This window comes from Triturus cristatus, chromosome 5_1, assembly GCF_964204655.1.
Source record: "Triturus cristatus chromosome 5_1, aTriCri1.1, whole genome shotgun sequence".
Taxonomy (NCBI): Eukaryota; Metazoa; Chordata; class Amphibia; order Caudata; family Salamandridae; genus Triturus; species Triturus cristatus.
The window spans coordinates 613,968,022-613,990,831 of record NC_140587.1 but is presented as its reverse complement, the minus strand read 5'-3'; the positions used below and the strand labels follow the sequence as shown (position 1 = coordinate 613,990,831).

Below are 22,810 nucleotides of genomic sequence, written 5' to 3'. Positions count from 1 at the left end.
TTATTTTGTCATTTTAACAAATGCCCTGCTAACCAGGAGCCAAAAAGAAAATATACTTTATTGGTTGACGTCAAAGAGAAGGCTGTTCCAGTTAGATGTCCAATGATGTACTAATAGGCCACATTACACCGCATGCATTTACAACGCATGTCATTACAACGCGGTCATTACAACGACTGCGTTATTACATCACATACCATTACAATGCAAGTCATTACAATGACTTGCTGTAGGGGGCGCTGGATTTTGGAACAGTATAATTTACTATTCCAACTTCAGTCTTTGCAACAGTAGGGAAGGTGTTGGATTTAAAATTTAAATTCAACACCTTCTACCCCCTACAGTAAGTCATTGTAATGGTATACAATATAACAACACGGTCGTTCTAATGACCGCGTTGTAATGGCATGCGTTGTATCACATGTGTTAAACGATGTTTACCATGATGTACTGATAGCCGGTCAGACTAGCAGCAGGGCCCTTCTGTAATCATCAGGGAAGGAGATTGCATAGTTGTCAATTTTAAGACACTGAACCTGTGAAAACAATTTTAGATGGAAATGCAGGCACATGTCGCGATTTCACAGATTAAGACACTTGCCTTGGTTTATTTTCTCAAACCCACACTGGACTCTAAAGCTCACTTGCATTCAGTATAGCCTGTATGCTATTGCAAATAATCATACACACAGCAAATAGCAGCCCAGTGACAGGCATGTATGCACCAACTCAACTGCAGCCGTTAGGTCAGCAGCAATCGAAGCGGTTTATACCTGTGAAGCTATAGATTGACTCCCTAAAGATTCAAAGCAAATGGGGGTCAACTAGTATATCCCAAAACAATCTCCCTCTGTCATCAAGTGCCCTAGTGATGCCAGACCCCTGCTGTCCTGTGATATGACCGTCTGTAGGACAAACTTTACTTGCAATTTTAGGTTGATATTAGCAAATTGTTATCTCACAACAAGCATTAGCTAAGTTATATTGCTTCCTGATTGCTATCAATCTTTAGACAGCTACACTTTTCATCTATGTCAGATAGACCTAATAGAGGATTATTGGTACAGCTATATTTCAAAGCAACACACATTAATTAGTAGCATTATTCATTAAATATTCAAGCATTGGGAATTGCATTTACTGTAGGCTACTATACACGCATCATAATATTTTTAACAAACGTTCTCACAGTAAACAGTGTCTGCTCTTGAAAGAATGCCTTTATGGACTCAGTACCCAATATGAGATCGCTAAATGTTGCCCAGGAACCGAAACTGTTCTAATTGCAGGTAATTTTAATTCTAAGGTTAGTATGGGCAACCAAATAAATACTTAAGTTTGTAAAGGATGCTCAGACATATACTGCTGTCGACGTCATGGTCTCCATTACTAAAGCGAATATCCCGGCATAATTTGGAACTACTAAATGGCTGCTCCTCTGAGATTCAACAGAAAGACCTATCTATATCTCTAGAGGGCCAGGTAGTATGGGTTTGGTCTCACTAGATTATTTCAATAGCGCTGATGACTGAAGGTATAACAAGGTCGAGGAGTGATCAAAATCTATTGCTTCTCACTTTGAAGTTACACTCAATAAGTATGTCACCATCTTGAGCACAGCCAAGACACTGGGAAGAACATACTACGCTCAATAATAAAATCCAGAATGGGAATCATTTATCCAGATTTCATCACAGCAAAAACGGGAAAGAAGTACAGTAGTCTAGGTCCCGCAAAAGCCCTGGCCTCGATGGAGTATCCCAAATGTACATAAATGTAATCTCCAAGAATGTTGCACTCCAACTACCGTATTTAATGCCACTATGAACCTACAAACACTTCCAAAAATGCTGGGCACCCTCTATAATCATCCTAATATTTGATCATGAAAAAGGGCCAAAGCATATCCCAGACGGCATTAACCAAGTCCTAAATGTACTAATGTTGCTATAAGGGCACAGAATACTCCATAAGGGAACCACTGATTTGGTGTTCTTGGCCCTACCCATAGCTTTTGGCTGTGTGAATAAATACTAAAGACACCTGCAATATACACTGACCTACAAAAACTTGTAAAGACTCTGATCTCAACAATATACTACAGTAATATTTGGTGTAAATCGAGAATACACGATATTTCATCGTGACTAGAGAAGCAGGACAAGGTGTTCCCACTCAAGTGTTGTTACATTTTATTTGGGTGAAGAAATACCCTCAAAGCAGACACACCAAGAGTGGGGGCCTCTTCTCTGTGTAAACAACACTTTGCCTCAGTCCGGGATGACAAATTGTCTCCGTAAAGTAACTGATCATTATAAAACCTTTTAGGCCTCAATGACCAAAATAACGAATATTTCTAAATCACATGTGAAGGCATTAGGTCCAGAAAACCTAAGGTGAATATCAGATCAGCCAAAGTGTCCATATGAAAAAGAGTTGATTATTTTCCATTTGTAGGAGTACAATTGTATGGTGCTCTTAGCTGGACACCACACTTGACCAAATAACACGTCATTCTAAGGCTCTGGGTGCCATTATTTCATTTACCACCCTTTTTGGTACAAAACCCATTACATAGGAGCTAAAAATCTTTAAAGTAAAGGGCGTGCAAGGGGTTATACGCAGTGCTGGTGTCTGGAGCTAAGCAAAAGTGAAAACTTGACAGCTTGAGGAGAAAAGAATCTCAAGGCGCATACTTTGATTATCCAGATTTGCACCTATACATGCAATGCAGCAAGAATTTTCTTTAGAATACCTAGAGGATAACATTGGCTCTATTGCTCCTCATGCCTATTACAAAGACAATCTGCAGCCAGACACTTTTTCATCCATTCCTTGGATAGCCTGCAAGTAAAGGCATATGCAAACAGTCAGAAGTCGGACACTCTTCACCACGCCAGAGAACATTATTTCCCAACAAAAGGCATGGGTTCCAAAAACATTGTATTTTTGATTATAAGTTGGCTGAGCATTACTTGCGAAACTGCTTAAACATGCCGGATGGGCACATGGGTGAAATATCTGGGGTGAAACCATATTTGCTCTGTGTAATGAACAAATCTGAAAGATATTTTTTAGTAATAGCCTCAAGTTGGTTTCAGAAGGCATATTTTATGTTTTCTGCTCAGTTGGATGTCAAATGTGATCATTCATTGCAAAAAGATAAGGGTTTTATTCTCTTCTGCAAAATGCATTACACGTCGTGCCATATGTTTAATTTAAAGATTTAAAAAGTGCCCGAATAACTCCCAGAGGGGTATGTCAGAGCTGTAGGCAGTAAGGGAACAAACCAGCAGAGGTTTAGTTGGCAAAAAGTTTCCAAAAGACCGAGAGATCATCACATCCCCGAAGTTTAAGAGGTAGATGATTCCATAACATGGGTGGACAAATAGAAGGTGGCTTTACCTCCTGTACGGGTAAATCAGGAGAGATTTCTTCCCAGAGCGTAAGGCCCTACCTGGTTGGTAGGTGATATGTTTATCAGCTAAGTAACCGGGTCCTTTGTCATTTAAGTCTTTGTGCACTATGCAGCAAATTTTAAACTTGATTCTCCGGCGAGCGGGTAGCCAGTCAAGTTACTGGAAGTGGGGTAGAGAGGCCATTCTAGGAGGCATATTCTTGACTAGCCGCTGTATTCTGTACCACCTGAAGTTTATTCAGTAATGATTCATTAGCTGCAGGCAAAAGCGCGTTGCAATAGTCCAGGCGACTGATAACCAGAACCTGAACCAGGGTTTTAAGCACAGACAATGGAAGCAGAGGTAATACTCTATGCAATAGACGCATCATATGGAAGCAGGTGCTGGTGGTAGCCACTGGCTGGTCCTTCATTGAAAGGGCCTGATCCAAATGCACACCCACATTTTTTACCACTGTCTTAGGGATCCGGCCTAAGCCCAAACCCAAACCCACGGGCCACCAGTCTGCAGACCATAATGTATTTGCATTGGCAAAGAGCATAATCTCAGTCTTTCCAGTATTCAGCTGGAGAGAGATTTCCGTTATCCATGAAGAAATTGCTTTCATACTATCCGAAAAACGAGATTTTGTGGTCAAAGTGCTATTATTAACAGATAGGAGAAGATGGGTATCATGCGCATAAGAGATGGGAGTGAAACCAAATTCTCTAATCTTAGCACGGGGGCCACATATATATTGAACAATGCAGGGCTCAGACAGGAGCCTTGTTGCACTACCTTTGGTGAGGGCACTAATACAGGGCTGAAAAGGTCCTAGGTTAATGGTCTGCGTGCGGTGTTAGAAAGCTCGTGAACCATTGTAGGGCTTGTCCACAAATACCAATCTCCTCCAATCTTTGGAGCAGAGTACGATGGGACACTATCAAAAGCTGCGGATAAGTCCAACAGCGCTAGCAACACAGCTTGGTTATTATCAACAATCTGTTACCGCTATCAGTGTCGATTCCATGCTATACATAGGTCTAAAACGAGACTGTGAAGGGTCTAGACAATAAGTAGACTATGTATTCTGTACGTTTTTTGTTAATGTAGATTTCCAACAATATTGTTTGTAATGCAAAACATCAAAACAAGCCTACCGCCTGACTCCAAGATAGTCGTGCTCTATCCCTCATCATAGTAGACAGAATCCTTATCAAAACAGGTAACTATAGATCCCACAAATACAAATTAGCTTGGCAAATTCCGGAAACCATGGTAGGCATCATCATGGATCAGCAGAGCTCATTTGAAATCTGTAAATAACAAGCATTTGCAATGCAATAGGTCTCGCATTTATGCAGTTCGAGCTATTGGCATTGTAAATGACAATGCCCTTTATTTATGTTTATAAAACATAAATAAAAGGCATTGACATTTACAATGCCAATAGCTTAAATCCGCGTAAATGCGAGACCTATTGTATTGCAAATGCTAGTTTATGTTTTAACTGGTTTGTAGGCCGAATCCTCAGTCCTCGCTGTCAGTTGCAGCGGTCCTTCACAACTGGGCCTGGCTGTCCAGCCTCCGCAGCAGTGCGAGAGTTAACTGGGATTCTGGACCTGGCCAGCAGCCTCCTTTGTTCAGAGCGCCTGTGGTGTAGATGAAATGTTGGCACTTGCCAGTGCGTGCTCTTTTTACTTTGTGCTTTATGGGGGAAGAAACGAGTTTGTACTTTCGTACACCTGTTTCACAGCGTATTTGCTTGCAGCGCTGGACACTGGGTGATGGTGAAACCAGACCACAGGACACGGCAGACAACTGATGGCTGCGTTACACAGTACATGGGGCCGAGCGTGCAGTTACACATGTACAGAAACTGCCTATAGGGCGCATCACCATTACAGCGCACGCTATAGATGGAGACGGAAACTAAAACACAGCATTTGATTTCAATGGAGAATCAGTGATTCGCACCACGGGGCTACTCATTCAAAAAGTGTTAGACAGACAGGTGGTCTCGGAGCTGCCAAGCGGCCCCGTGCCAGGGGGCCCCTTATTCACCCCCCACAGCCCGCCCTCCAGGGCTCCTAGGCCGTAAGTACCCAGATAAACGCGAATCTAAACCCCAGAATTCAGTGCTGGTGGACACAGAGATCTGATTACGTCACAGCTATTAACTTGCCCGGGACAGGACTTTGAACTTTGAACCCCTGCCAATTCAACTAGCATTTAATGTTGTCCAAGGCCCGATTGAGCAATATTAAACTGTGTAATGGCAACAGCCATTGCTTACAGTCCTTAGAAATAGAAGAAGTGAGGCACTATATAAAAACAGATATTAAGCAGGGTGCGTTCAGACATCCATACACCTGGCAGCACTCCGTGGGGTTGAAGGTGTCACATTTGACACAGGAAACACGGCCGGTGTGCCGTCTCCCTGCATCACTTTAGCAGGGGAATAAAACACGGCGGACTCCGTTATAAAAACTGAAGCATTCATTGGAGTACCTTACACCCACAGGGCCGGAGTGAACAATCAAAGAGGAGCATAAGAACTAGGCCTGGGCTAAAATTCCGTTCCGCTCGCGGAAATTGTGATAATTTGACATTTTCGTGTTCCGCATTTTACCGGAAATTTTTTGCTTGCTCGCGCTGTAAAATAATACATTCTCGCGCGCGATCGCCTTACCTGAATCCCCGCGTTTGCCGACAAGTTTTCCCGGTCCGGTCGCGTTCTCCACGAGAGGTTGGATTGTTGGTAGCCATTTGCGCTGTCTCGCGACAGTTCACGCCCGCAGTAACGTCATTCGTCGCGCGATCACGTCTTTCTTCTCGCGATCATGCACCGCGAGACAAGTGAAAACAAGATGGCCGCTGCTGCGAGCAACCGCATGGGTAAGCTGGCGAGCCCCGACCACGCAGAAAATACCGCGAACGGGCGGTAAAAAAACTTCCGCATCTTTGCGATATTTCCGTGTGTTTGCGGACATTTTTAACATTGTCGCGATATTTGCGAAAGTGAATTTCGCAAATTCCGCCCACCCCTAATAAGAAAAAAGGCTAGACATTGTGGGGCATATTCTCAAGAACGTGTGATAACCATCGCAAAAATAACTTAACGCAACTCTCAACATCGCAGTCTATCGCAGGAAAATTACGCCGCGTTAATTTAGTATTCACAACACGGTGGTACCATGCAATAGTCACCAGATAACACGTCAAATGGCCGTGTTAAAATCAACGCCACAAAAATGCGAAACACAAACACAAAAACAGCTGCGATGAGGCCAATTGCGATACCAAAAGCTGCAAAAACCAGCGGCAGGCCTGCAAATCCCACGCGTCTGGCGGGAAAATGCACTATAAAAGCTACAAAAACAACACACCAGAAACAAACCAAAGTGCGTAGCAACATAGATGCACCCTGACCAAGCGCAGATGCCAACGCGAACCCCAAAACCCCCACAGACCACCAGCAAGGTACAACGGTGTCGCGGAACGACAGGGAGAAGAGGGAGAGGAAGACGGGGTGCAGTCCGCAGCAAAACCAGATCAGCGTCACGGAGGTGACAAAACACTACCATCAACTGACCCACAATTAGACCACCGGGAATGCAGTCGGAGTGTCGAGGAGGCCAAGAGGCGATGGCATGATGTGAAAATCTAAACCAGGCACCAAGCCGCTGCAAACAGGAAGGCAACAACGGCGACAGAAGGTGGGAGTCCTGCGTCACAGGAGGAGCTGGAGGAAACAGAGGCCAAAGTCAACAGTGTGGGGATGGTGCAAGGAGTCGGGAGTGCGGACACAGGTCGGGGGGACCTGACAACATCAACAGGGTGAGTAAAGACCAGGGACTGGGGGGACGGGGGGAGATGGCACAATGGCACACATGCACAACGATGTATAGCACACTGCACACCCACAATGACCCTGGATCATGTCCCTCATCCCCTTGGCACACTGCAGCACATACACATAGCAATAACTGCACATCCACATTGACGACAATGGGGTACAATGTGCAACCCCGACACTGCAGAACAGAGGACACAACTGGCTCAATACACGCGCAGAAACAGGCCTACTACATCTGACAGAGCTGGAAACTTTGAAATGGAAATGTACGCGTACAACCTCACATCCGTCATGTAGTTCAAATGTACACTGTGCCGCATCTAAATCCTGCACATCCAAAACAGTCACGATGTACATTGTCATACAGTCTGCATGTAAACAAGAACAATGCGCCAACATACATGTCAACACAATGTCAACATGCATCTCCCCTTCACATTGCAGAGGGACACATAATATCTCCAGCAGTGCACAGAAGACCACACATCAGTGATGCCGGAGAGGGCCACCAAACCTTCGACACAGACGCCCTACAACAGCCCATGGACATCCCACGCAACCCACCACCAGGACCAGGGCAGTCAAGCTACTTAGAGGAGAACCCAGCCCCTGCAACAGACCACACAGCATGAAGCACTCGCAAGCACGGCTGGCTCACAACACTTCACCGACCCACACATGGCACCCCAATGCCAGGTGTCAGAACGCCAAAAGGTGGCCGAACAGGTGCGGGTGTGGTCCAAACCCATGGAAGGCGAACTAGATCACATACGTGGGTGTCTATTACCCTTCAGGGACCACCTACACCCCACAAAGTAGACCACTGCCATAGAGAAACATGCAGATGCACATTCCCAGTGCAGAACCACACCCAGGGGCACGCACATATCAGTCACACACCCACGTTGGCCCTGCGTACGACGGCCCAGTCCACTCCCCTGACGAAATGAGTGGGTGACGACAAAGCTACATGTCCAAGCACCAACCCGCTGCCTGCGGTGACATGTCTGCGTCCGCTGTACACAACACAATGTAATGTTGTAGGGCCCAGGGCCCTCATGCATACAACAAGACCACAGGGACACACACAGATATTATGTTGAACTGGCTACGGGCACGGGCGCCCGGCCCCTTTATTGGCAGGGCCACATGTATAGTGACGCCTGTTCTGGATGTGTGTGGGGTGAGTATAAGGCAGCCCGCACGGAGTGCTTGGTGCTGGCAACAACTTGAACAGTGGACACCAGTGCAATGGAAACAGAAAACACCTGCATAACAGAGTCAACTGCTGAGCAACATGGAGGGAGTAGGAGCAAGTACAGAGGTCACCCAACATACAAACAGAAGTGTCCATGAGTTGCAGTGCACTGAGGTCGGGGCACTAGAGCCGAGCGCGCTCATGTGATGAAATTGAGAAGGATTGTGTCCATTCGGGATATTCCTGATAAAGGTACAGTGGGGTGTGTTAGACCTGCATCAACTTCCTCATCAACGTCCCAGGTCCCCCACACTGCCTGAGGTGACACTGCTGCGCAGCCTCTGCACAGCACAAAACTCAATCAGTAACGGTCCATGGGTTGTGGTGCACTGAGTCAGTGGCACCTGGAGTGCTGAGCAGGGGATCAGGCAGATGATGGCATCCACGACAGGTCTGAGCAACTCCGTTAGTCTGTCAGTACCACTGTTTCGACTCTGGCAGATGGTGGTTGGAGTTGGCCCTGGCGGCGAGTGCCTCCTGCGGTGATGCAACATCCGGGCCGGTCAGGACTCAATTTGATGTGTGAGCCCTGGTGGTCCACAGTTGAGGCCGGAGGAAGCGGACAGCGCTGGGCTACATGCACATGGCGTCGATGACCCCAAGACAACCGTCACAGAGGTCATCCAATATTCATTCAGACAGACAGGGTCCCTGACTTGAGCTGCACAGAGTTAGTGGCCCCGGATGCACAGCAGCCGGCAGAGGCACACCGCCACGGGACAGGGACTTGCGGCCCACTGAGGTAGGACCACGCAGACTGAGCGGGTCCTCGTCGATGTCGAAGGTGAATGTGGCAGAGGATTGCGGGGGACAATGGAAGGTGCCCTTCATGGCATGATGCAGAGGGCAGAAGCTATCCGGAAGCAGCAAATTGAGAAGTGGAAAGCGACAGCCTCGATGCCACCACAATTCAGTGTTAGCTGCATGAGGATGAAAACTACCCCCTAGTCCATAGACTCAGACGCAACCAATGTACGACCAGAGTGCCCATGAATGTCGGGGAACAGATATAGTGGCACTGGGGCTGAGAGGGGATGCAGTCTGCAATGATGCCGGTACACTGATATGAACTCCGGCATTGCCAAATCAAGACTCTGTGACCTACTGGACCGCAGTGTAGGCCGGCGGCAGCGGTCAGCAGTGGGCTCGCGATGCACAGTTAGTGACACCAGGGCAGTTGTCGGTAGTGTTCGATCACCTCCGTAACGACGATCCTTTTTTCCTCCCAAATGCAACGCGTCATCCTCTTATGCCTCTCCTTGCGTGCAATGATATGTACTCTGCCTTTAAATAATCTATGTTCAGTTCCAATTCTGTGACCTACTCGAGCGCAGCGCGGGCCGAGAGCAGTAGTCCATGTGGGCCCACAGAATCTTGCAGCTGTGATGTACTACTAAGACCTGGTGGCACCACATCGAAAGGTGTATAGTGACATACACACAGACATAATTAATGTGCTCTGCCATGGTGTAATCAAGACTCAGTTCCAAATGTGTGACCCACTTGTCCGCTGTGCATGCCGGTGGAGTACGTCAACGTGAAAGGAGTACTGCGGGCCTGTGTTGCGGAGGCCGTGATGGTCTGAGGATGGTGCCAAGGTCGCAGGCCTCGGGCTTGGAGATTGCACTGGCACGTGGTGGGCCCTCTTCGACACACGTCGGTGTCGGCAGGTGGGCATTGAGGCCTGGGTGCACAGGGGCGGGCAGGACAGGTTCGGGGGACCAGCGTCCCGGGGTGCAGCAGGCGCACAGGATCGCTGGCAACACCGCTCATGGCGTCGGCCTCATGGCAGGGTGAGAGGCGCTGCCCTGGCAGAGATGTTGGGCATTCCGGGAGAGGACCACGCCCAGAGTCACGTGCCTTTTATTCACACCCCTACACTGGCCTGGCATACGTCGAACCAGCCCACTCCGCTCAAGCTTATGGTGGGAGGGGAGGGGACGTAACAAGCTACATTTCCGCGATATTCCCCACTGGCTGGGGTGACATGGCTGCATCCACTGTTTACTAAACTCCAGACACCAGCGGTGTGTATTAACATGGATATGTGTGTGGTCTGCATACTGCAGTCTGGCCAGCACATCCACGCCACACTTGGCATTGTGTACAGTCTCATTCATCGGTCACTTGCCTCCTTCGCATGCCTGGTCCCCACCTCTTCCGACATTCTGCTATTGTGTGGCCGAGGTGCCATGCCGTTGATGGTTAATTTACATGGCTGGCCCAGGTTTCCACAGTGAGTTGTGCTGTCGTGTCTGGTGGGTGTGCATGTTGTATGTGAGCTTGTGACAAATGCATTTCCTGTGTTGTGTGTTGCATGATTGTGGAGTTGATATGTGTGGATTTGTTATTGGCCAACGAGCAGTGCATTTCCGTGGGTGCCATCCTGGTGGCGCAGGTTGATGGACTGTCGGAAGGTGTAGGAATCATGCACAATGCCTGGGTGGTTGGCGGCTGTGTTGGCAGAGAATCCCCGGTGGGCCACTATTGCCTGCACATTGATGGGATACGTGCGCTTTCTGTTGCGCTTACTGTGTGCAGTGTTGCCATGGGCCACTAGTAGGACATGTGTGCAGTCAATTGCCCCCTGACACGTGCGGGAAGCCAGCTGTGGCAGACACGCCTTGCTTGGTCTCCGGCTGTTCCTGCGCAGTGTGTGGGAAGTATAGATAGTGGGGTACCAAGCTGATGGTGTCATCCATGACCGTTGTGACGGACTTGGATTGGCCTGGCTGTGTGACTCCTCCGTCTCAGGCAGATGTTGGTTGGAGGGTACCAGAAGCCAACACGTGCAGCACGGCCAGCAGCTTTGACTGAGGTGGGATGTTGGTTGTCCACTGTGTTGGTACCGTCAATCTGTGGGCAATGGTGGTCAGGATGCGGAGGAGGGTTTTCCCTTTGAGCATGTACTGGGCAATGACATTCTCTGGTGTTGGGTCTGTGAGGTTGGTAAATTTTCGGAGGGTCGCTGTCTTTGTCTGCGCTGCCTCAGTGTTGGCCCGGGGGGTGGGGGTGGTCCTGGGGGTGGTGGCGCTGGGTGTTGGGGCCCTGTTGGTGCTCCGAGCTGCATGATCAGTGGCTCCATGGCATCTGTTCTTCAGGTGTGGGTCTGGGCTGGGCTCCATTTTGTGGTGCAGGCTGTGGTCCAACTTTGCACCAGGTCAGAGCAGGTGTTAATTTCCTGCTGCTAACGCGCCTTATCGCATGCTTTGTGGTCTTTTCGCCGATCTGGCTGGTCATTGAGAATGTTGCGGAGTGGTGTTTGTTGCGGCTTTTGGCACGGGAACGCCTACTCTGCATCTCATTAGCGATAGTTGCCGGGGTCATCTGTGGCGATGTTTTTATTGGCGGATATCGCGGGTAATCTGGTGTTATGGGCTGATGACACCAGCTTGTGAATGGTGCAATAAATTTGGCTGCGATAAAGTGCCGCTAACTCAGCGATAAGTCCTTGAGAAGATCCCCCTGTGAGCGTCTGCAGCAGCCAGGATCAGATAGGATCTACATTGGCTCAGCATCGGGATTAGCAGCTGTCAGCGGTACCCTGCACAGCCGTGCACACTGTCCCCACAGTAGCCCACAGGTCCAGACACCCCACGCCTCACACGTCTGCACCACTCAAGAAGTCAAGGCACAGGGAGGGGGCTCCTGAAGAAGCAAGTTACATCACCCGGAACCTGCTCACATTTCCATCTTGTGGTCGGAAGCGCGGCTGCCAAGTCGTGCCGCCAGACAACTCTATTACATTTCGGGCTCCTTCTGGGGACATTGTTAGGAGACAAAGGCACCCCTGTGAACTGCCTGCAGAGGCCCGGGGGCAGGAGATACAGGGCTGGGGGCATAGGCGTGCCTTAAAGCAGCAAATCACATTAAAGAAACAATGACGTGTAAAAAAACTTCAGACAGCGAAAACAAATCAATCAGGTTTACAACTTTGTCGCGAGAGCACACACTTAAAACAAGAGCCCTTGCTCTTGCAGCACATGAACAGTTCCACCCGGAAACGTCTCCCGCACCACTTCACAGGAAGCCGTGCCTCTTTGAGGCCGCTCTGTGTTTACTTTATCTTTTAGAATGTATATGCGTGGCCTCACTTTCCCGAGGGATGCAGCTCTTAGGCACAGAAACACACCAAACAAAAAGAAATAGACATGCGGAAATCAACACAAACAGAACAAGCCGCGCCAGAGAAATGAAAGGCGCGTCAGCCATTGTTGAAGATAAACGCGCTAAAACCAAAAAGAAAGTGCTTAGCGGCTAATTAAGAGACACTGTCTCCCGCCGCAAGTAAAAGATCCAATCCCAGTGGGTAGGGCCAAAAGCGGACAGGGTGGCAACCAGGAGGGATTAAAATGCCTCCGGTGCAATAATTACACTGTGTTTTGTATAATCCATGATGACAAACGACGCGCACAAATTAAAATTGCAGGCGGAGCACACACACGACTTCTGGAACCATATTGATTCCAAGAAGCCCTGCATGGCGAGAGCAGCGCATGTGCGCTGCTAACGCCAGGCGAGACCTAAAAAAAAACCCCAAAAATCAGGAAGCTCTGAGCACCCATATGGGAACTGAAGAGAGTGGAATTGGGAACCCAGATTCCTCCAGATCGTTCAATGTCTGCTGGACAGACATGTAATGAGGTCTGAAATAGGCATTGCGAATAGGGCAGAGCAGATGATGTACGGGGCAAGGAGGGTTCAACTAAGTTTAGCTGTGTAACTTACCAATACTTCTATTAATAAGTGACATGAATAAAGATAATGACTTTCTACACTGCTTATCCTTAAGCAGGCCCAACTAGCATCTTATCCACATGAGTCACTCAAGCAAATACATCATCAGATGAGAGACTACTGATTCCAAAGCAGTGGATAGGAGGCACATTAGTGTACCCACTTGTCCTAATAACTCAGAGCCTTGGCCACTTCCACTGTTTATAAAGGAACCTGGTGTGGGACATGAGGTGGCTTTACCAGCGATGTCACTAACGAATGAGCATCCTGAGGAACTGTTTGACACCACTAATAGGCATATCCTACTAATTACCTTCAGTGCAACATTTTTCTTGGAAGGGGGGGAGAGGATTTTAATCAAGATATCTCTCCAACCTTTATTTATAGCTTGGTTGACTGCAATACATTTGATGCTCACATCAGATGTCAGTTTGCAAGAGACCCAAAGTGACCATGTTAGCTCTTACACAATACATTTTGACTTGCTGATTGCCCAAGTGAAGAGTACATCCAGTCGCGAGAGTTTAACAGTCTTTTAATCCTAGTACTGTAAAAGTGAAGTAAGGAAATACACCAAAGTAGTTACTAGACTAATGCATGCGAAACTGTTAACATACAGAGAAACAATACTTGGGAAAAAAAACTGGTATAAAATTAAGTCAGTTAAGGCAGTATGACATCAGGTATGGACTTAAGAGCAGTGAAATGTAAAATCAGATGGCTGACTGTGAGAATGGCTCCTAGCATCCCAACTGAAAGACCAATGATAAATAAAACGATGTAAAGAGATAGGTACCCTTTTTTTTTTTTAAGAGTAGTAAAATATATTTTATAAGCCCTGTTTTACATACAAGTGTATGCATATGAATAGTTTGTAGTGTTAAGTTTGAACTAAATCACTCATTAAATGATGAAAACCAGGCACAGCCGAAGGCCCCACACAGAGGATTCTGAGGAACATATTGGGTGGGAACAGAGAATGACCTCTGGCTATGCCCTGCATCGTACTCCTGGTACCAGTGACCACAATGTCAAACATTGTGCTAACAAGTAGCATTTTGTATATGTGAGGTTTTTAACGTCCCATACTGTACATCTGCATTTGTATATAAATTACAGAGTAAGCAAGGTCAATTGTGGGCATGATTAAGTCCATTATACCTGGAACAATGGAAGTTAAAAATTGCTAATCACTTTGGTGCGGATTGACAAACATGCAGCAGCCTTGTTCCCTCAGCTACAGTTCTCGTTTCAGATTTCGTTCAGATTGGTAAGGGAACGCAGGATTATTTGGGGCAATACAAAAGTAAAATTTCACAATTTAATTCCTATAGGAATATTTGCTCTCCTCTACAGCAAACACTACTGAATACAATTGCACCACACTGTACTTTTTTGGATGTCTGTTGCAAATCAGTTTCAGGGTCCATTGACCATCAGCAGATATTCTGTAGTTTGCAAACACTCTGAGGATCTCCGTGATCTGACCAGCTTCTGAAAGGATGAGGGAGGGGCACAGAGAGGCAAAATCTATACTTACATGAATAGATCTATAGATAAAACAGGAGATTTTGTAATCCCTGTATAAATGCAGATCTTTAATTTGTTTATAACAGATGACTATTGACGCACTCATTCGCTGATTAAAAAGAAAAGACGTTGTTTATAAGTTATTACAGTCGAGTTTTGACTTCACAATGCCTTTCTGCCAGAGCCAGCAGCAGAAGTGAAAGGCAGGTCAGGCCACAGAGCATAACTGAAGCAGCTGTTTAAAGCAACAGAAATGGAATGTTGCTTTTCTTTCTTATGCTCTATTTCAAGGGCTTACAATGACAAGCCGACAGAATATATTTTTTGCACACCTTACACAGAGAAAAGCTAGAATCTTTCAGCATGTTTCTACACATTCTGAGCTACTGCATCTTTAAACATTTTTTTTTAACTTACTTGTATTGAACTAAAATCTTTTTGCAACAAATATCCAACAGGTTTTTGATGTGTTTAATTTTACACTAGAGGTTTTATTTTTATTCAATTGTTGCCATTCAGCTATTCACAAAATACCTATAATGCAATTTTGCTGCCATTCAAATAAATAAATAGTCTCTGTAGCATAGCCACAATACTATTGTAGAGACTTATCTTTACGTCCTTGGGCACCTGCTCATCCCACCAGTCCATGAATAAGTTCTTGCAGATGGGGAAAAGGCAGGTACACAATGCACTCCCTCTTAATTGGTTATCTAGCATGCCAAACAAAATGAACATTTTCTCTGAGACCTAATTCTATCATTTTAAGTATAATCATAGTGTATGTGTAGTATAGCAATGGTGTCAATCCTCAGCCTCGATCCCTTTACGATGGCAAATTCGAATATACAATACATTTACCTCTAGTATGACCATTATGTAAGAGGATTCATTGAAGTAGGTCATTGATCTTAGTGGTGAAGACATACTGTCCTTCATAAAAGAGGGCACAGTTGACACAGATGGCAATAAATAGTGATTCATGTATGCTAATGTCCTTTCTATTAAAAACTGTCAATGGACAGCACAACTGGTCTTCTAGACTGGACCTTGTCCTATTGACACACAGGATTATGACACCTAAATTAATTCATTGAAAGAACAGGTATATTCAACAAATAGCAGATAACAAAACAATTACTTTCCTCAAGAGAGAGAATGGAATACTTCAAACAAGGAAGGATAGAGTACTGGAAGAAGAGGGGTACACGGAGGACAAATACTCACTGATAAGACTGGTAATACTAAAGGGGAAGAAAGTTATATTGAGATGCTGGAGATTGAGAATAGCACCCCAATATAAAGGTGCAGACAGGAATGGATAAATGTGCATTCACAGAACTGAATCTACAGGGCAAAAATATATTAAAATATGGGCTGGATTACTTCCAGTTAACAATACACAGATCTTTAGGTTTTAAATGTTGTGACCTTTATTGCATTGTATTGTATTGTTCTCCACACCTCTGGCAAATGCATGGTCAAAAGGGTTTTTGTGGTTTTGCCCAGGATGATGAGGTGCACGATGTTTGTACCATGTGCTGAATGTCGCTCTGCATGAGCCTGGACATGCCATATTGTTTTTACTCTCTGCTACAAACCCCTTTTGGAAACCAACGATTAATTTGAGCCCAAATAAAGCCAGTACACAAGCAGCACACACAGGAACACATGCCAGCAGAGAAAGTACTTCCATTTGCCACCCAAAGTAATCTGCGGTACAGAGACAGGCATCAAGGCGCCAGGGGCGTAACACAAGCCACCGCAGCCCCCGCGTTGGGGGGGGGGGGGGGGGGGGGGAGATGGGGGGGGAATTTAGGGGCCCCCTCAGCACGGAGCAAGCAAGCACTACACAATACACAACTGTGACCATCTGGGATTTTTTTGATAGGTAATTAATTAATAGGTATGGGTTACGTAACTTACGTTATGATACGCTCACTCTAGACTTCATCAATCAAAGGGATGGGGCCGTGCTCCAGGGGCCCCCTCAGTGGAGCCAGCAAGCACTACACATCCGTGACCATCTGGGATAGGTAATTAATTAATAGGAAGGTTATGTAACAAACTTACGCTCGCTCTAGACTTGTCTTCATATTTCATAAATGAAATGGTAAAATTAAGCAAGCGTTGGCAAAGCCAATAGGTCTCGCCTGTATAATTCGGGTGCCTTTTTTATTGGTTTGACCAATTCTCGTTTGCTAAGCATAAGAAAAATATTTTAAAAATGCTGAATACTGCAGGAAAACAAGCATTTTAGGTATCTCAGAATTGCATATTGAATTTAATATTTACAACCTTTATAAAAAGCATAGTTTATTTTTCAAATATTTTTTACCCAGAAAAAGGTGGAGCTTTGTTACTGCTGAGATTCATTCACATGTGCTCCTTTTAAGAAAAACCTTCAAGCCCCTCTAAGTAACAATCCAACATGCTCATCTGTGGAAATTTAGCGTGCAAACTGAACATTATCTGCGCCATCTTGCCTCTCCCCAGCGCCACGCACAACGAATGCACGGCCGCCATTTTAGGCACCCCGCTCTCTCCCCGCTCACTCTCGACCGCCAGCGTTTTCCCTTGGCGCTGCAAGCATCCCCCGCGCGCCGGCCACCCCCGCTCTCTCATACAGGCCATAAACCCTCTCCTTCTGCGCGACCCTGCTACGGAACCACTTCCAACCGACAACCCATACATGGTCATGCCTCTCCTTTGATAACCCCCTTCCTCTACGCCCCATTGTCTGAACTGGTCCCAGGCCATCACCTAGCCCTGCGGATGCAGTTTACTGCCCCTACTGTAAGGGAAACACCCCACTTCAAAGGGATTACAGTAGATCAAAGCCCCTACCCCCTGAGACCCGGCCAGTTGCACACACCCCCGGGAATTAGCGGAATTCCCTGCTGCGCGATAGCCATCTCCCACTGCGGGTAGGGTGGGAACTTCTACTGTATCTATGTGTGGGATCGGATCTGAGCCGGGGCTTCAGGGGATGTTCTTTCAGGCATCAAGGGAATCTCAAGAATGTACTATATGTAATAAAGCAATAAACCAGTGTATAAGAGACCAGGTCTCAGAGATGCAGTTAGAGCACCTCGTGACGATACCTTGCTGTCTGATCTGATGTGTTCTGCTCCGACGGAATAAAACTTTGTTTCCTGCCTTCCAGTCTCCGGCGCCTGCCTCTTTTATTGGTAAATCATCGAGTGGTATGAGAGGCGATTACCGCCGGGCAAATACTTGAAAGATTATCGACTGAAACTGCCGCTACCATTTAACAATTGGCGTCCCAAACGTGGGGCCCATCAGCGACACGTGGATCCAGTGGGAGAGGTCCCGACGACAGAGTGAACGACTGCAACGATCGGGAGAGCTCCTGCCCAATAGACCCTCGTCTGGCAGCCGATCATCCGAACTTCACTGGTTCCGAGCAGACCTCTCTCGAGTGATCTACGGTCCTGACTGGGAACCATCAGGAGTGCCGCGGCAAATACGGAGAATAGAGGACGATCGGGCGCTGGAGGCGGAAGACGAGAAACTGTCCACGCGGTCCGGGTAAGGTCGTGAAATACGACAAAAGTGCGAAATAATTGATTGATTGTTTGAATACTAGTATTGCTCATTGATTATGCTCATTGATTGTTCTCTTTGAGATATTCGCTGTCTACAAACGGGGAGGAGTAGAAATACTCTCTCTCTCTCCCTTTGCAGATGGTGAAGGGTAGGTAACGCAGACTTTTGTCCCCGTTGAAACCCGTCGTGCCTATCTTTATCTCCCCATTGATTGATTGTCCGAACATTGATTGTTTTGAAGAATAGTACTTTTTGAGATATTCTCTGTTTGCAAATAACGTAGAATAGGAATATTCTGTCTAGTCTTTGCAAATAGTGAAGGGTAGGTAACGCAGACTTTTGTCCCCGTTGAAACCCGTCGTGCCTATCTTTATCTCCCCATTGATTGATTGATTGATTGTCCGAACACTAGTTGTTCGATATTGGTTCTTTGGAGGTATTCTCTGCTTACAAATAACGAAGAATAGAGATATTCTGTCTAGTCTTTGCAAGCAGTGAAAAGATAGGTAGTGCTGACTTTTGTCCCCGTTGAAACCCGTCATGCCTATCTTCTCCCCACTGATTGGTAGTTGGTTCTGCCCGGACCGCTTATTAGAGGTGAACCATCCGGCTCCACTGGAAGGCACCCCTAATAAGGACATGTTCACTAAATATGGACTAGTCGCCGTAGCTTATAGCAAGCTGTGGCATAAATATACCAAGAAGGACCCCGAAAGTCAGTGGCCACTGATGGGATCCTTCGACGATCGCAAGATAGAAGCGCTAGAAGTAGCTCTGCGTAGCAATAAGACGACGCCTACTATGCTTGACAGTATTGGCATGTGGCGCAAAGAAGCGACGCAACGGAAAAAGAGGGAAGAAGTAAAAGCAGAAAAGGAATTACGAAAGGCAGCTCACCTAGCCGCTAAAAAGTTAGAAGAAGACATAAAGGAGAGAAGGGAAACTAAACTAAGACAGGAGCCCGAAACCTCAGGCCAGTACGCTGTTAGGACCCCTTCTTTGCTCTACCCTGTATTGTCCTCCAAGCAGCAAACGAATGACGAATTACTGTTAGGTCCCCCGACCATTTACATGCCCCCTCCGTATGCACCCTCCCAATCGGTAGTGCAACACCCACAACCCCCGAACACGAACGAAAGCAGTACAGGGGCCTCGGCCCTCACGGCCTCCGCGCCGGCTGAGCCTCTTGTACTGAACCTAACGTCGACTACAACGCTAGACGACCATGAGATAGGAAAGAAAGAGTCCACCAGAATGAATCGGTTAACTAAAGATGAACGAGCAGGAATTGACAAGATAGTAGGGACGCTGGTGGAGCGAAAAGAAAGTGAGGAGTATATAACGGACGTGTATAAATCGTATGCCGACAGCCGCAGACGACACTTCGTCGTACGGCTCTGTTATCACACCCTGAATACATATGAGGATAGGTACCACGATAAAGGTCCCGAAGGCCTAGCGGCCCTATATAGGAAGGTAGACATTGGGGAAGAAAGAGAGGGCGATGTAACGAACCTCTTCACTCGTACACTCGAGGTCTACCGACACCTTAAAGAACATGGACAGACAACCAAAACAGAAACCCCCATAGCAACTAAGCCCCAGGGAGGAAGGGCCGATGCCATGATGCCCATTAAAGAAGCTGCCCCCTATTGGGTCCCCCCACGGGGTCAGGGAACGCACGACGACATCAACCACCAAGATGCGAAGGGAAGGGTTGTATATAACTGGGTCTACCAGCCGTGGGACCGGCAAGATATTTTGACCTTTAGAAAGACCCTACCCGACTTGAGAAAGAACCCGACTGCCTTCTACACTGAATTAGGCACAGCCTTAGGCTCAACGATAATGACGTTAGCAGATATCGACTTGTTCTTTGGGCTATGTCTGCCGGCTGATGTGTGGAAACAAATCCGGAAAGTTGACCACGCTGAGCCGTTCGGATATACCTGGGTACAACTCGATACCATAGATAAACAGCGAGAACCTGGACAGAAACCCCCGAAAGCCATCTTAGAGCTCCCAGACAAGATTGTACAAAAGCTGAAGACTTTAATCCCAGAAAGAAAGGTAGACTGGTCGATAGTGACGGCTTGCCGCCAGAAACCCCAGGAGGATGTGTCTGAATACTTCTCCCGATTCGAGACTGTGTTTTCCGATTACAGTGGCCAAGACATGACCACCGCAACCGGACACCACCTCTTTGTCCAGAATTATGTAAAGGGTCTGTCTCAAGAAGTCTCCCAGAAGCTACAGACCAGCGAGAGTAGTTGGGCAGCCTCCAAACCCGCAGCAATTCTCCAGATGGCCCAATACTACGAAAATCAGAAGAACGAGAACGATAGGGCGTCAGAGAAGAAGAAAAAGGAATTAAAGGAGAGGGTGATGATAGCGCAGTTGCAAGGGGTGACCATAGGAAGGGAACCCCCAAAAGAGAATTACCAACCAACCGCCCCTAGAAAGCTACCCCCTAGAGACCATACACCTTACAACGGACGGAGAGACTTAGATGGAAATCAATGTGCGTTCTGTAGAGGGTTCGGACACTGGAAATCCCAGTGCCCGGTCCTTCTGGAAATAAACAAGAATAGGGACCCCAGAGACGCAGCATACGACCACAGAAATAGAGGACAGGGACGAGGGCACACGAACAACACCATCAACGACAGGCCAGGCAGACCAAACACCTTTGATCGCCCCCGCCAAAACCAGTGTCAGCAGTCCGACTATGAGAGCACTCATGACTTCGCATAGGACCGCCAGGGGCAAGGGAGGGATCCAGTCGAACTCCGTGTTGACCAGCAAGGTCCTTACGTCACCGCTAAGGTCTTGGGCACAAAATCTCCATTCCTGGTAGATACTGGGGCGACACGTAGTGCGTTATCTAAACGACTGATTCCTAGGGCACCCTTGTCTGGCTCACACGTAACCTCAATAGGCTTTGACGGAACGCCCTCCACTAACCCCTAATCAGCACCAATCTCCTTTGACTTAGAAGATAACACCACTGACACGACCTTTCTGCTCTCCTCCAACACCCCCGATGCTATTATGGGACTTGATTTGCTAAAACATTTTCGAGCCACTATCAGATGCTCCCCAGACGGAGTTCGAGTCATCCTACACGATAACCCAGATCTGTCCAGACCCTGTCACACTCGGCGTATGCTCTCTATAACCGATGCTGATATGTCCCTACTCGACACATTACCTTCACATCTATGGGCTAAAACCGACTCAGATGTAGGGCGCATGGTGATCGACCCGGTACACATAACCGTCCGACCGGACGCAGTGCTCCCAAAGCTTCCACAGTATCGGATATCACCCGAAGGCGAGAGGGCATTGGTGGAAATCATCGAGTCCCTGGTCGAGGCAGGAGTGGTAGAAGAAGTAGTGAGTAATGTTTGCAACAGCCCTATCCTACCCATTGTAAAGAAGCAAGGCGAGGGGGATGAGAAAGCCTACCGTTTCATTGTTGACTTGCGAGAGGTTAACAAAGTAGTCATACCCCAGTACCCCGTAGTCTCAGACATCACCACCATCCTCACCCTGATTCCATCCACCGCCACCATCTTTACTGTTATTGACCTCAAGAACGCATTCTTTTCCATCCCCATCCACCCAGACAGCCGCTACCTGTTCGGCTTCACTTTAAAAGCCCGTTCGTACAGATTCTGCAGGGCACCCCAGGGCTACACTGAGAGTCCCAGTATTTACAGCCAAGCCCTCAAGAGGCAACTGGATGCAGTCCAACTGCCCGATGGAGTGGTATTGATACAGTACGTCGATGACATTCTTTTGGCGGCCGACACCACTCCTCTTGCCGTCACAGCCACCATTCACCTCCTCCGCTTCCTTGCGGAGAACGGTCACAAGGTCTCCAGAAAGAAATTGCAATTCTGCCAGCCCCAGGTAACTTATCTAGGCCACCTACTATCCAAAGACGGGAGAAAACTTACCCCTGACCGAATTCAAACCATCCTAGAAACCCCTGTTCCCAAAACTCAGAAGCAAGTACGATCCCTAGTGGGCCTCACTTCCTTTTGTCGACAGTGGTTGCCAAACTTCAGTCTCACCATAAAGCCTCTGCTTTCCCTGCTGGCTAAGGATGTCCCCTTCCCCCTCCCCTGGACACCCGAATGCCAATCCTCCTTCAAAGAATTACGAGACGCCCTCTGCTCGGCCCCAGTCCTAGGAACCCCAGACTACACTAAACCTTTCTCCCTCTACACCCACGAAAGGGAGGGATGTGCGTTGTCTGTCCTAACCCAGTCCATAGGCCCTAAGCAACGCCCTTGTGCCTACTTCTCTGCCACTCTCGACCCCGTAGCCAGAGCCTTGCCCGCCTGCCTTCGAGCAGTAGCCGCCGCTGCTGTCTCTATCCGACAAAGTGAGGGGATCGTGCTCTCGAACCCCCTCACAGTATTGGTACCCCATGCTGTTGATACCCTCCTG

The 22,810-nt window shown here is 47.4% G+C and overlaps 1 protein-coding gene across 8 annotated transcripts in view; it reads right to left on the bottom strand.

Annotated features, from left to right (window-relative positions):
* The window catches only part of ASPH (aspartate beta-hydroxylase), a 675,802-nt gene that overhangs the window by 232,658 nt on the left and 420,334 nt on the right, over positions 1-22,810 (bottom strand). The window lies entirely within an intron of this gene.